General features: G+C 36.0%; 1 protein-coding gene and 1 non-coding gene across 3 annotated transcripts in view; one reads left to right on the forward strand and one right to left on the reverse strand.

The window, feature by feature from the left end:
• Positions 1-12,954, reverse strand: part of Sema3e (semaphorin 3E) — a 204,485-nt gene that overhangs the window by 63,997 nt on the left and 127,534 nt on the right. The gene's annotated exons all lie outside the window — the stretch shown is intronic.
• LOC125347456 lies at positions 4,468-4,602 on the forward strand. Its single transcript, XR_007210230.1, has one exon. It is a non-coding gene; the product is annotated as a small nucleolar RNA SNORA40 (small nucleolar RNA).

Below are 12,954 nucleotides of genomic sequence, written 5' to 3' on the forward strand. Positions count from 1 at the left end.
CTGACTACAGAGACTGGAGTGAGAATCAACATTCCTTTCTGAGTACAAAGATGCTTTTTATAAAATCATGAATATGTACTTTTCATGGGAAGGAAGTCATAGTCTTTTTTTAGTGCGCAGACAGTCTTCAGAACAATTCCTCAATTTTAAATCCCTTGTTCCATTTTTGCTTAGGCATATTTGAAAGCGCCTCAATACTATGAGTGGTGCTATTGCTGACTGAGTCACACACAATCACAAAAGACCACAGTCCTGTATGGAGAAGGAAGAAAGGAATTGCTGGTAAAAGAAAAAAAAATAAGCCCACCATCTGCACAGTAAGAACGAACTGGACAGCTGCATGGGAATCGACGCTTTCTCTAACAACCGATTTGTCATTTGGTGCTGGCTGAAACCATGCAGCTCTTGAAATTAATCGTGTCAACTAGGACAATTTTGGAAAACAAGATTAACGGGTAATGGTTTTCATGATTATCCAAGGAATCTAGGTCAAAGGCTTTTTCTCTAGAAAAAAAGAAATAAACTTTTCCTCCATGAAAGAAGAACTAAGTAGATAAGTAAATGTGTCTAGATTTCAGATTCTTATTCTTATATTATTAGGTTATATTACATCAAAATGATTTTATTTTTCTAACATTTATATTATCTTTAAGTAGTTGTACAAACTTTAAGCAGCTGCCATTTCACAAAGCAGTTTATGAATATGATACATCATGACCAATGTCACCCCTTCCAACACTCTCACACACTCTTCCCCCACCCACCTCTTCCCTCATTCTTCTTAATTTTGTAGAATATACATTGAATTCATGACTGTATTCTCTCCCTCGTCTCCAAAATTGTTTTCTAATCTTATTATAATTAACTAATTTTATGATGTTAAGATTCCAGGTTATATATCAGTTATATATCAGTTATATATTTGAAATAGGAAATTGCTCTTTGCCTGGGTCTTGAATTTGAGAATATCTTTACACATTTCTCGATGCTTCACATTTCTTATTTTACAAACTTCCCCCAAAGTTAGTTTATAGAAAAGAGGTAAATGTAACATGATAATATCCTAAATGTATTTTTATTATCTTTTGTGTTTCTTCACTTGGTTCATACCTCTAGTATACAATTGAATACAGTATAAATATGTTAAACTTAGAACCAGTAATCTACATGTTTCAGCATAACCACTTATCAATGGTAAATGACTACAGAATAAACACAGTGCTACACAAATACTCTATGTGAAATCATTTTTCCAAATCAATGTAGAATTCACTACACTATATGTAGCAATTGAACAATGTTGTGTAACCAACCATTTCTGCACCGCCTTTTATAAATTAAAAAAATCTTTTTCCTTCATGCTATCCTCTATTACTTAATACTAATCTTTAATATAAATATGTATAATGACAATGATCTACAGAGCATCAAGGACTACTTTTTCAAGATAGAAAAGAACAACTAGCATAGTGAAGGCCTCATTGTGAAAAGTCTCTGTTAGAAGTTATAAAATTTCATAAGAAGATTAGACTATGGAATTTGAATCTAGTTATAGCCCTGGAGTAGAATGGTCCAAGGTTGGGAGATGGAGTTGTGACATTCTGGAAATTTGGGGGAAGGGGAGGAAATATAAAGCGGTTTGCCAGCCAGTCTCCTGTGGCTCACGCCTGTAATCCTAGCTACTCATGAGGCTGAGATCTGAGGATCGAAGTTCTCTTATCTCCAGTTAACCACCAGAAAACGGGAAGTGGTGCCTTGGGTCAAGAGCTGGCCTTGAGCTAAAGAGCTCAGGGCCCAGGCCCAAAGTTCAAGCCACATGACCAACCGTTAAAAAACAAAACAAAACAAAAACACACATACACACAAAACAGAAAACAATTTGCTAAGATATAACATTAAGAATACTTTGTATGTCTCAGGTGTGCTAAGAGTACTACTTTTTGTCTATTGAACTGCAAGTACAATGAAACCATTTTTTTTCTTGGGTTCCTAAAATGTATTGAGATTTTGGTATATTAAGAAATGTCTGTACTTACACTGATAGTAAAAAGTAGGTCAAATTTCTAGGCATCTTACCCATTCACCTACAGTGTGAAAGCTGAGGCCTAAATCAAGAGTGGGTAAGGAAGGAAACAGAGTAGTCCAGATTGGTGAGTGAAACCCATAGAACATGACTAATGGCCAAAGGGTAGGAAAACTGAGCCCTAGTATTAGAGCCAAACGGAGAAGACACTGATTATGGGAGATAAGTCACTCGTGTTTCATACAATCGATGTGGAACAGTAAATCATTATTGTTTTGAAGAGCCTTAATGGTTGGTAAGGCTAATTTGACACCAAAGATACAGCTCCATTGTAGAATGAGTGAAAAGTTTAAAGAAGCTAGTGGATTCATTCAAGAATAAAAGTGGTTCTGGCAGAAAGAGGCGGAAGAGAAAAGGGTTGGAAAATTTGTTCATAGATACAGCCAAAAGCATTTTGCTACAGATTCAACTTGGGCAACAGCTGAGATATCAAGCATGGGTGGAAAGGAAAGAAGAAAGAAACATATTAGAAATGAATCAAATAATTACTTTGAAGAAAGACCACACATCTCCTGTGTAATTTGCCCATTAGGATACTTTTTAAGTGATGGTGGAAAATGATTTAAAAAAATTAATATCAATTCCAAGGTTTGAAAACCAACACGCAAAAGTAATAGTTGATGTCACAAGAGAAATTAAGGAATTAGGAGGAGAAAGGTGACAACAAACATGTTCCTTGTAACAATAACAGCTAATAATTACACAACATTCATTATTTACCACATGCTCCTCTAGGTGATTTTCTTATATTAATTTAATTTTCACAACCAACTTACACCAGAGATACTATTAGAAACTCCATTTTTATTGAAGAGGACACAAAGGCATGAAAAACAGTGACTTTCCCAAAGTTATTCAACCAATAAATGACCAGTATGCCACTATGAGAATCCTGGAACAAATACATGTAGGATATATAACAGATTAGTGAATATATAGCAGATTAGTCTGCCTGTAGGGAATAACAATGGGGACATATATTCTAGAAATATTGTCCATTTGTCTTTGTGTTTTGAATTTTTTACAAAGGAGAAAAGAATGACTTGCATAAATGTAAGGAAAAGTATATTGCTACTTGAAATTTAAATCAATACATCACTATAAAATAAATTGTAGAATATAAATAGGTACAAAATCTAAAACAAATGACTTCTTAATTCTAATACTATCCTAGCCTAAGAACCTACATTGAAGCTATCATATTTTCCTTCAAATTTCACAGCACTTCCATATATTTCAAAGGAGGTATAAGTTGTGTTTCCCTGAGAAGTCACTATAAGGATAATGCAGTCCACTACTATTTTCTTAATACTTTTTATCTCTTCTTAGCCTTCAAAGAGACTGATAGAACATTTCAGCAGATTTTATTTAGACTTCACTGGAATGAAAAATTGTTTACCATGTTTGGTTTTGTCTAGAAGTAAGGCAAGCAAATTTGGACTTACCCAGCTCCCTTCTACCTCTCATTTTTCTTCTTAACTTCATCTTCTCATGTATTTATTCAATATGAACTTAAGTTTCTCAAATGTGAATTAAGAAAATATCATGATTTTGATGGCGTTTCTTTACTTTTTTTTTTCCCTTTTCTTTCCTATGTTGGCTAAAATTCTTATTCTTGGGGTTAGTTTTTAGTTCATGGTTTTGTATTTTTTTAAAAATATTTTTCATACAAATTACAATTTAACTTAAGTTCCACTTCTGTACAGAGATATCTTTCCTCCCTGGCCCTTCTGCTGTCCCTGGAAAAGTCCTGAGAGTCTGCCAAAAAAAAAAAAAATCTGTACTTCTAGTGAGGAAATAATGTCCCACCAAATAATACTACCTAATTTTTGGAGTTTAGACCACAGCTGATATAATATTCTGGTCATTTCTGGCACATGCATCACTGGTCTTCTGAATAACTTGACCTGATGTAAGTTTTCTATTTTGGTAAAAGACTCCCAGTTATTTTGTGAAGTTATTTCTTTTTTCTTTTTCATTTTTCTTTGGTTTATCCCTTGTCATCACTGTTTTTGATTTTGATACCCAGGGTCTTATATGCACAATTTCAGATTTGGGGAAGGGAAGGGGAGTAACAAAATGGTGAGACAAAGGACAAAGCATGAAGCAATGCAACAGCGATACTCACAAGACACTATGTTGGAAATGAACTTTATAACTTGGGGAAAATGAGGGAGGGGATAACACTGTTCAACCAGAAATGTACTCATTACCTTACTTATGTAACTGTAACCCTGCTGTATATCACCTTTATAATAAAATAAAATATTAATTAAAAAGATAAAATCTGAGGGGAAGTTGTTTTGAAAAGTTGAGGGAGTAGGATACTATCTACATGTAAAGATCCAATGGGAAACAAAAACTCATGCATAAAGTTAATGGGATACATTTAATATAAACATTTATTAACTAAGTGATGATAAGAGAGTAAATAGACAGGTGCATACAGTAAATCCTCTTTTGCAACCCAAAACTCATTGTTGAATATGAGATTTTTGGTACATGTAAGAAGGAATATGATTCCTATAACAGTTGACAATGTGAGGGTTTGTTAACTCACACAGGTTGGCTCTGAATAAATTTTATGTAAAAGCTAAAAAAGAGAGAGAGAGTAAATAGAAAATAAACAGAGGGTTGAGGAAAGCCAAAGTTGGTATGAGTGTGTAAAGGGGTGGGGGGTAGGGAGCAGTTTGAAGAATGTGTGGTTGCTTTTACTGGAAAGTGTAAAGGAAGGAGGTGTTACTCAGGTCAGGGCTTGTTCACAGTTGCCAGACAAACAGAACAACCCTGGTAACAAGGAGTGTCTGCTTATGAGAATGTCATGGTGCTGCTTTGGGCACTGAAGAAAGTTGGAGTGAAAGAGTGCCTTCTTGGCAGGTCATAGCACACCTGTATTATAACTTGGGCTTGCTCCCCAAGTAGAGAAGAGTAAAGAGTCCCCAAAGCCATGTTGTAGATAATCACTAAGGACTGGAAATGACATAAATGTCCCTTGGTGGGTAAATGAATAAGCAAGTGTTGACCCATTCACTTTTAAATTTAAAGATGGAGACAGAGCATGTTTATCATGAGAGACTTTTTAGGCCTAAAATGCCCAATCTGGATGCTGATGAAGTTAGAATTGCTTTGTCTCAGCCAGAAAAATGACCTAATTTGTAAAGAAGTACTAAAGATGTAGTAACAGTGAAGGGTTATCAGAAATTGTGGAGAAGGTATAGATGCGAGAGACTACGGAACTGAGAGGCAATGCAGACCAATGATAGACTGCAGAATTGTATAGCCAGAAAAATGAAAGGCAATACATAACCAGTATCACAGGGATGGCACAATGGGTTGATAAGCAGATATTGAACACAGTAGAAATAAATGCAGAAGAGACAGGATAATAGATGGATGTAGCCATATGAGTACATGCTGAAGGAGAGGAGGGTGTTGGATTAAGTAAGCAGATAAAACTAGAATCAGGACACCAAGCACTGACCCAGAGTTTAGAGAGAAATACTAAAACACTGGCAAGCTCAGTAGGGAGTCCTTGTTGACAGAAAAGAAAGTACAAAGTTGTTGGGTTCTGGCTATACCTTTAAGGGGCGGTCCCAAGAGGCTGCTTGGCTGTTAGCCACTCCTACCTTTTCCCCCCCCCGGAAAGGCGGCTCCTGTCTCGGGGCATGTGCACGTCAAAATGGGCTGTGATCTCCGCCTCTGGGGGAAGTCCCGTGATGGCACTGTGATGGACAGCTTGTAATCAGCCTGTTGCCATGGCTTGTTAGCCACTCCAAATCCCTCCCCTTCCTGCCGCCTTTACTGCTATAAATGTGGCTGTTTTTCCCTGAGAAAACTGGAATTCCAAGAAGTTTTCCCCAAGAATGCCCGTGTGTCCTGAGTCCTCATTCTTAAGTGTGTGAGGTGGGGAGGGGCGTCTCGTGGCTACACACATCTAAGGCTTGCACGTGAGGCCACACTCCAGCTTTTCCACCCGTGGGATGGGGCAGAACACACGCGAGAGTGAAAGGGTCTCACACAAAGTGAAAATAGCATCTCAAGACAGCAATGATATTATGAGACACTCTGTGAAAAATGAACTCTACAACTTGTGGGTGTGGCTTGGAGGGAAAAACTGGGAAAGAGCAAAGAAAGGGGTGTCATGGTTCAAAAAGAAAGATACTCATGCCAGGTGCCCATGGCTCATGCCTATAATCCTAGCTACTTAGGAGACTGAGATCTGAGGATCACAGTTCAAAGCCAGGCTGGTCAGGAAAGTCTGTGAGACTCTTATCTCCAATAAAACACCAGAAAACTAGAAGTGGTGCTGTGGCTCAAGTGGTAAATTGCTAGCTTTGAGCTGAAGAGCTCAGGGACAGTGTCCCAGACCCAGAGTTCAATCCCTATGACTGACAATATAAAAAAAAAAAAAAAGACACTCAATACCTGATTTATGTAACTGTAACCTCTGTGTGCATCACTTTTACAGTATCAATAAAATATATTTTTAAAAAAGAACGTACAAAGTGAAAATGGCAACATAAAAACAAAACATCATAATTATGTGAACTATCATGGAAGACAGCAGAGTCCTAGCAAGTCAAACTGCATACAATACAACCTGTAGCTTATTCAGCCAAGATTTTGCCCATTTCAGCTAATTGAAACCTGACAGAGTCCTATAATTCATTCCAATTGAGGCAGGGAGAGACTATTAGGCTGTAATTAAAGTTGTTTGCTAATGAAATAAAGTTAGAAACTTAATACTGGCAACTGGCAACTGGAAACTTAAGACTGGCAGGAAGATGGTGCCTATACAGTGAGTAAACACCCTAGCTCTCTTCAACTACATAGAGAGTTTGGTTTCCAACACACAACTTCCCTCAAGAAATCTGAAAAATTTCTAAATTTGAGCAAGGAGGATGGAACTACCAAAGAAAATGAATAAAGAAAGGTATAAAGATCACATATATATTTTTATTAATGTACATATATGTGATCATAAATTTTCAGTAGTGATTTAAAATACATTCATAAAACATTGAAAAATCCGGGGCTGGGGATATGGCCTAGTGGCAAGAGTGCTTGCCTCGTATACATGAAGCCCTGGGTTCGATTCCCCAGCACCACATACACAGAAAATGGCCAGAAGTGGCGCTGTGGCTAAAGTGGCAGAGTGCCAGCCTTGAGCAAAAGGAAGCCAGGGACAGTACTCAGGCCCTAAGTCCAAGGCCCAGGACTGGCAAAAAAAAAAAAAAAAAAAAAAAAAAATTTGAAAAATCAGTTTTAAATTTAAGCCAAATATTCAATTCTATTTGGAAATATATTTCATACAGTTATATCAATTAAACCACTACTAGAAATTCTGAGTAATATTTTAAGTTGTAAATCAGTAGATGAGGCAAAATAATGAGCTTGATACATATTACATGTCATAATGAGTGATTTCGATGACTATTTCCAGGGATGTAATGAGACAGGAATATAAAGAGACAGAAATGATAATCTCTGCCCTAGAGATATTTCAGCATTTATAAAACATAATAATTCATAACTGAATTTTTTAAGGACAACTAACGATCAAAAGGAAAATATTAATTCCACCTAATAAAGGTCAAGATGAACATCAGAGAGGAAATGCTGTTATGTTCTAAGTTTGTAAGAGGAGTTACAGTGTTACTAGGAGAGAATAAGTTATTCAAGTGAAAAGAACCACTTGATCACACTCATTGGCAACATCAGAATACAATGTCTTTGAATCACAGTACAGAAACTTGTAATTGTATCATTGGTCTCTCTTTTAGTATAAGAGCAGTTGCAAGGTGACATTGGATCTCTCCTCTTCTCCTGGAGATTCCCCTCTTTCATAAATATGAATAGGTATGATTTCATTGCCCAAGGAACTCTTACATTACAATGCCTCTAGGAATTTATGGCATGGATTGATGCCCAGTTGGCATAGGAAATAAGGATGAGTAATTCTGGTCAGCAATCAAGAATAGGAAAATATGTGAGAGCCACTCAACAGTCAAAGCTATGTAAAAAATAAAAATAGTAACAAAATGCTTGTAATTCAGCAGAACACAGACCAAGACTACAATTTCTATATTGCCAATATAAAATTTGGGGAGGTATTATATTCAAAAATTTTAAACTGTCTGGGTACAGAAAGAGGAAAATCTCCACATCAAAATTCCAAATACTGTCAAGTGAAGCAGAGACTGATTTTGTGGTGGCAAGTCAAAGACTCTCCTTTTGTGGCAACACTGAGTTTCTGGGTAAAAATAATGGCAACCATTGTGGCAAAGTGATGGATGTGCCATGGTTGCAGTGTGAATGGAAGTAGAAAATGTGCAGATGGCAAGCACAGGCTATTCAGTAAGACTTACACTCTAGTGTTGAAAGGTCAAATAGAATTTTGGCAATTTTTTTTTCTTCAGCTTATAATTTTTAGTTGAGAATGCAGAACTTTTAAAAACTTTTTGTAGACTGAAAGAGAAAATGAGTAGAATAATGAATAGGGTATTTGATGGGTTACTAACACAAACACTGAAAGGCCTGGTGGAAAACATTGGTACAGTAGATAATCTTGAAATGAAACATAGTGAGAGTCTGATAAACAGAAACAAGTAGCATCAAATACTCAAATTTAGGCATGAAAATCAAGAATAGACAGTGAGAGAGATTGTTTACCTTTTCTATAGTTTCTTCCCTTCCTTCTTAAAATAAGATATTTTAGATACATAGGGTTAATAATAATGTGAACAACACTGGAGACTTAACAGGAAAAATGATTCTGATTTATTTATGCATGTAACACTTCCTAGAATCTCAGAATCCACACACATATGACAATATATGTGTCATCCACACAAATCCTCACAAATATTACAATATATGTCTAGGGAAGCAGTAAGGTTAAGAATTTCCCCAAGTCACATAGCCAATGAATAGAAGAATCCAAACTCAGAAATTCATCTGTCCAGTCTCAAAGTCCATATTCTTTCCACTTCATTAACCTAACTTCAATAATGTCTCCCCAGGAAACTGAGCTAGAATGAGAATACATACACTTTTCTAACATTTTCCCCCCCTACTTGGTTCTAGACAAAATAAATCTCTATATTCATTGATCCTCATAAACTACTAACTCCACTAAATATTTCAGATACAAGGATGTGGCTAGACACATGAGTTCATACTTTGTTTCTATATTAGAAGAAAAGTAGACAGAGAAAAGGAAAAGATACTCATCCAAGGTTGTATAATTACTCTAAATGCAAGGCACAATAGGTATTTAAGAAGCAAAAAATAAAAATTGGTCTACCCATGGTCTCTGATATCATTGATGATACTGTGAGTGAGGGGATGAAGAAGATGGTGAAGACGTTAAAAAGGAAAAAAAAGGAAGAAATGGAAGAAATGCACAATGTTCCAAGACGTAATTACTCTGACAAATAGCATTTTCTCAGAAGTAGAGACACAAATAGAATGAGGAACTTATATTACTTTATTCCTCCTTTACTTACAAGAAAGAAAACAAAGATACACAACATATCAAGAATCCTGGATTTCCGGTGGAATTCATCCCTTTCTCTTCCAGCTGTATCATTCGTGTAAGTACGCATAACTTTAAACTTTGAAAGTTAACCCAATGACTGGGTAAAATTAGAATTTACTTTCCTTCAAAATACATTAAATTTTCATTTGGAAAGAAAAACTTGAGAAAATTCAGCTTGCCATCTTGGAATAGTCAAGTCATTTTTAATTAAGCCAATATTTTAATTCATCCACTAAATTTAACTTCTTTACATATGTTCTCTGTCATCACCATGATTCATCACCCCAATGTGAACATATTTATAACCTTTTCACCTGAGTAAATGTCTAAATAACAATGCACTTGAAAATAAGATAGTCCCACCAGGTCAGCATGTTTTCTACTTAATAATCATTAAAATTTGGTGAAATGCAAATATATCTTTAAAGGTGGAGAAGATTCACATCTTAAGATTTTTTTCAAAAATTCTTCATATACAATCAGAAGAATATTTTAAAACTGAATTTAATTAGCATCATGTGTAAGCAATCAGGCTATGGAGCTAGTACACAATGCCCACCATTACAATAGCCACTGTCAAAAGTAAATATAGCCTTCATAATATTCCAAGTATGAAAAAGTGAGAAACTATGATAAAAACAAGCTTTGATACAATCAAGTCCTATATAGAAAGTCTGCTTTTGCTTTGTAAAGACTTGTTGATATACTGTTCATTAGATACTTAACAACTTTTCCATTGAGTTGATGTCACAAGTATAGGTCAAAGTTCAGAGAGGGAACAGTTAATAAAAAATATGCACTGTTTAATTAGTACTTATTTTATAACATCATTTACACATGATATAAACTTTAGATTTTAAATAAATCCTGGTAATATATCTAATTATGTTTCACAGACAAAATGAAAATCCAGGTATTTCTGTATGCAATGTTTATACTAAGACCTGTATAACATACCATTTCCCTGGACTTACTTGGATCATTAAGATGTTTATTATTATATTTAGGAAGTTATCTTATTCTCCCATCACTGTTCTGTTTTCCTAGCACTGTCTTTTATAATTCTGCTGTTCTCTTCCATTTTTCTGTTTTTTAGTATATTGTTTTGCATAAATTTGCATAAAAGCAAAAGAAAGGATCATGATATGAATTATCTTTCCCTGATCATTTTCTCCATGCTTAACACTGAACTCGATATTATACAGTTGCTTCTTTAGAAAATCTCCCAACAAACTCATTTGACAAATGTCAAACAGTACCTAAATGACAAACTTAATACTTCAAATCAAAAGCGATTCAAAAATCCTACACTGCAATGAACATTAGAAAAAATGGCCATCTTTCTTACTAATCAGAAACTTAAAACCTCACTCTCCCATCATAATGGCCAGAGAAAAAGGCACAATACCAAGTATTGTGCAGAGGGTGGGGTGCCTAGAAAGATTATCTCATGGTAGACATAAAATTGATACAATGATTGGAAAAATGTTTGGGAGGTTTCCTTTTATTTATGTTGCACATACACATCTTCTATAGAACATTTGTTCTACTACTAGACTATACTAAACACCAATATGTGGACATGATCATCAAAAGACATAAACAGTTATTAGGAGTGGAAAAATAGTAGCACATGAGCTGTGAACACTACAGAAGATTAGTAAAATGAAAATGACTAAACACAGTCACATTCACATAAAAATATCATGCAGCAATATATATATATACATACATATATATATATATATATATATATATATATGAGACAAGAATTTTCTTACTTTGATCTTATTATAATCTTAAGTGTTATACCGGGTATGAGGGTTGGGATGTAGCTCAGTGGCAAAGTGCTTGCCTAGCAAGTGCAAAGTCCTGGGTTCGATCCCCAGTACCAAAAAAGAAAAGACAAAAAAATACAGTTAAAAAAATACCAGGGTATGAGAGTAATAAACCCTTGCATACACCCACTCTCGCATTTATATATGTATGTATTCATTCATTTGTTCATTCATTCTTCCTTTCATTCAGAGGTTTATGACTAACTACACGAGAGTAAGCACTTAAGGGTTTAGAATACATGCATAATCCTTCTAAGGCTTGAGTAACAAATACAAGTGCTAGTCAGAGCCAGGTGGGAAATGGCAAGCTGACAGAATGAGGCAGAAAGGCTGGGTGTAAGCACTTATTGTAAGTGTGTGGGGGGGGGAGGGGGAGACAGGAATATTGTTAAGCAAAAGCTTCCATTTGGGGAGCCGAGTGGCAACTCCTCAGCTCCCAACGATCTTTTCATGTGCGTCCAATGAAAATCACAATTTACTATGTGAAACCAACCAGTTTTTTAGTGTAAGCTCTAAAAAGGAAAACAAACAAGAAACACTGGCGGGGACAAACAAAGCACATCTGTGAGCTGAATGGAGCATATGGCTGCCAGTTTAGAACGTCTGATCATACCAGAGAGATGTGAATGCTTGCTGGGCTGCAGCCATGAGCAGCTCATTTGCCCTTTAGGTGCCCAACTATACAAAGCCCCATGCTCATTCTCCTCTTCTGGTTCAGTGAAACCACAAGATTAAAAGTTCAAAAATAAATCAATTAAGTACACTACCATTGATTATTTGTAGGCAGCTATTTAAGAGTGAGATATAATTATTATATAATATATTTATATAAATATATGTACAGGAGTGTGTGTGTGTGTGTGTGTGTGTGTGTGTGTAAATGTCCATGAGAAGTCCTGAGTGCAAATCCACCAAGTCCAGGTCAGAAGTGCCATTGGAAGAGGAGAGGATAAAGTTGGCATGGAAACACTTTCACTTTTTGCTTTAATTTTTCATGTCTTTCTTTTTTATATAGTGGAAAACATTCTCATTTTGTTACTCACTGTAATGTGTGGGTTATGTATGCTAGTTCTTTCATTAGTCACAATCCTGGCTCAACATAAGCCTCCCCTGCCTAATTCCCAGGGGCCAAAAGGAAAGCTGTTGGGCAACGCAAGTACTACCTTATTTCTCTCTGGCCTTGCCCTTGCTCACAGTGTGAGGCTGAGAGTAAAGTTTCCCACTGATTACCCCACACTGAGATGGTCCCAAAGATGGAACCATATGTGGCATTTGTCTACATCTGCCTTCCCAAGAGCTTCATTCAATGTAATCATTCTCAGGAACAAAAACCTAGCACAAGGCATGCTGCTTCCCTTCCCACCAGAATGTTGTTTAGTCAGCTCCCACTAGCAGGACTGGCAGGAGAGTAAGGTTAGAAAAAATAGTCCCTTCATTCTGAGACAATTTTCACTAACCCTAGGGATTTAAAAATCACACCAGTAACGGTTTGC

This window comes from Perognathus longimembris, chromosome 2 (genome assembly GCF_023159225.1).
Source record: "Perognathus longimembris pacificus isolate PPM17 chromosome 2, ASM2315922v1, whole genome shotgun sequence".
In the NCBI taxonomy this organism is placed as follows: Eukaryota; Metazoa; Chordata; class Mammalia; order Rodentia; family Heteromyidae; genus Perognathus; species Perognathus longimembris.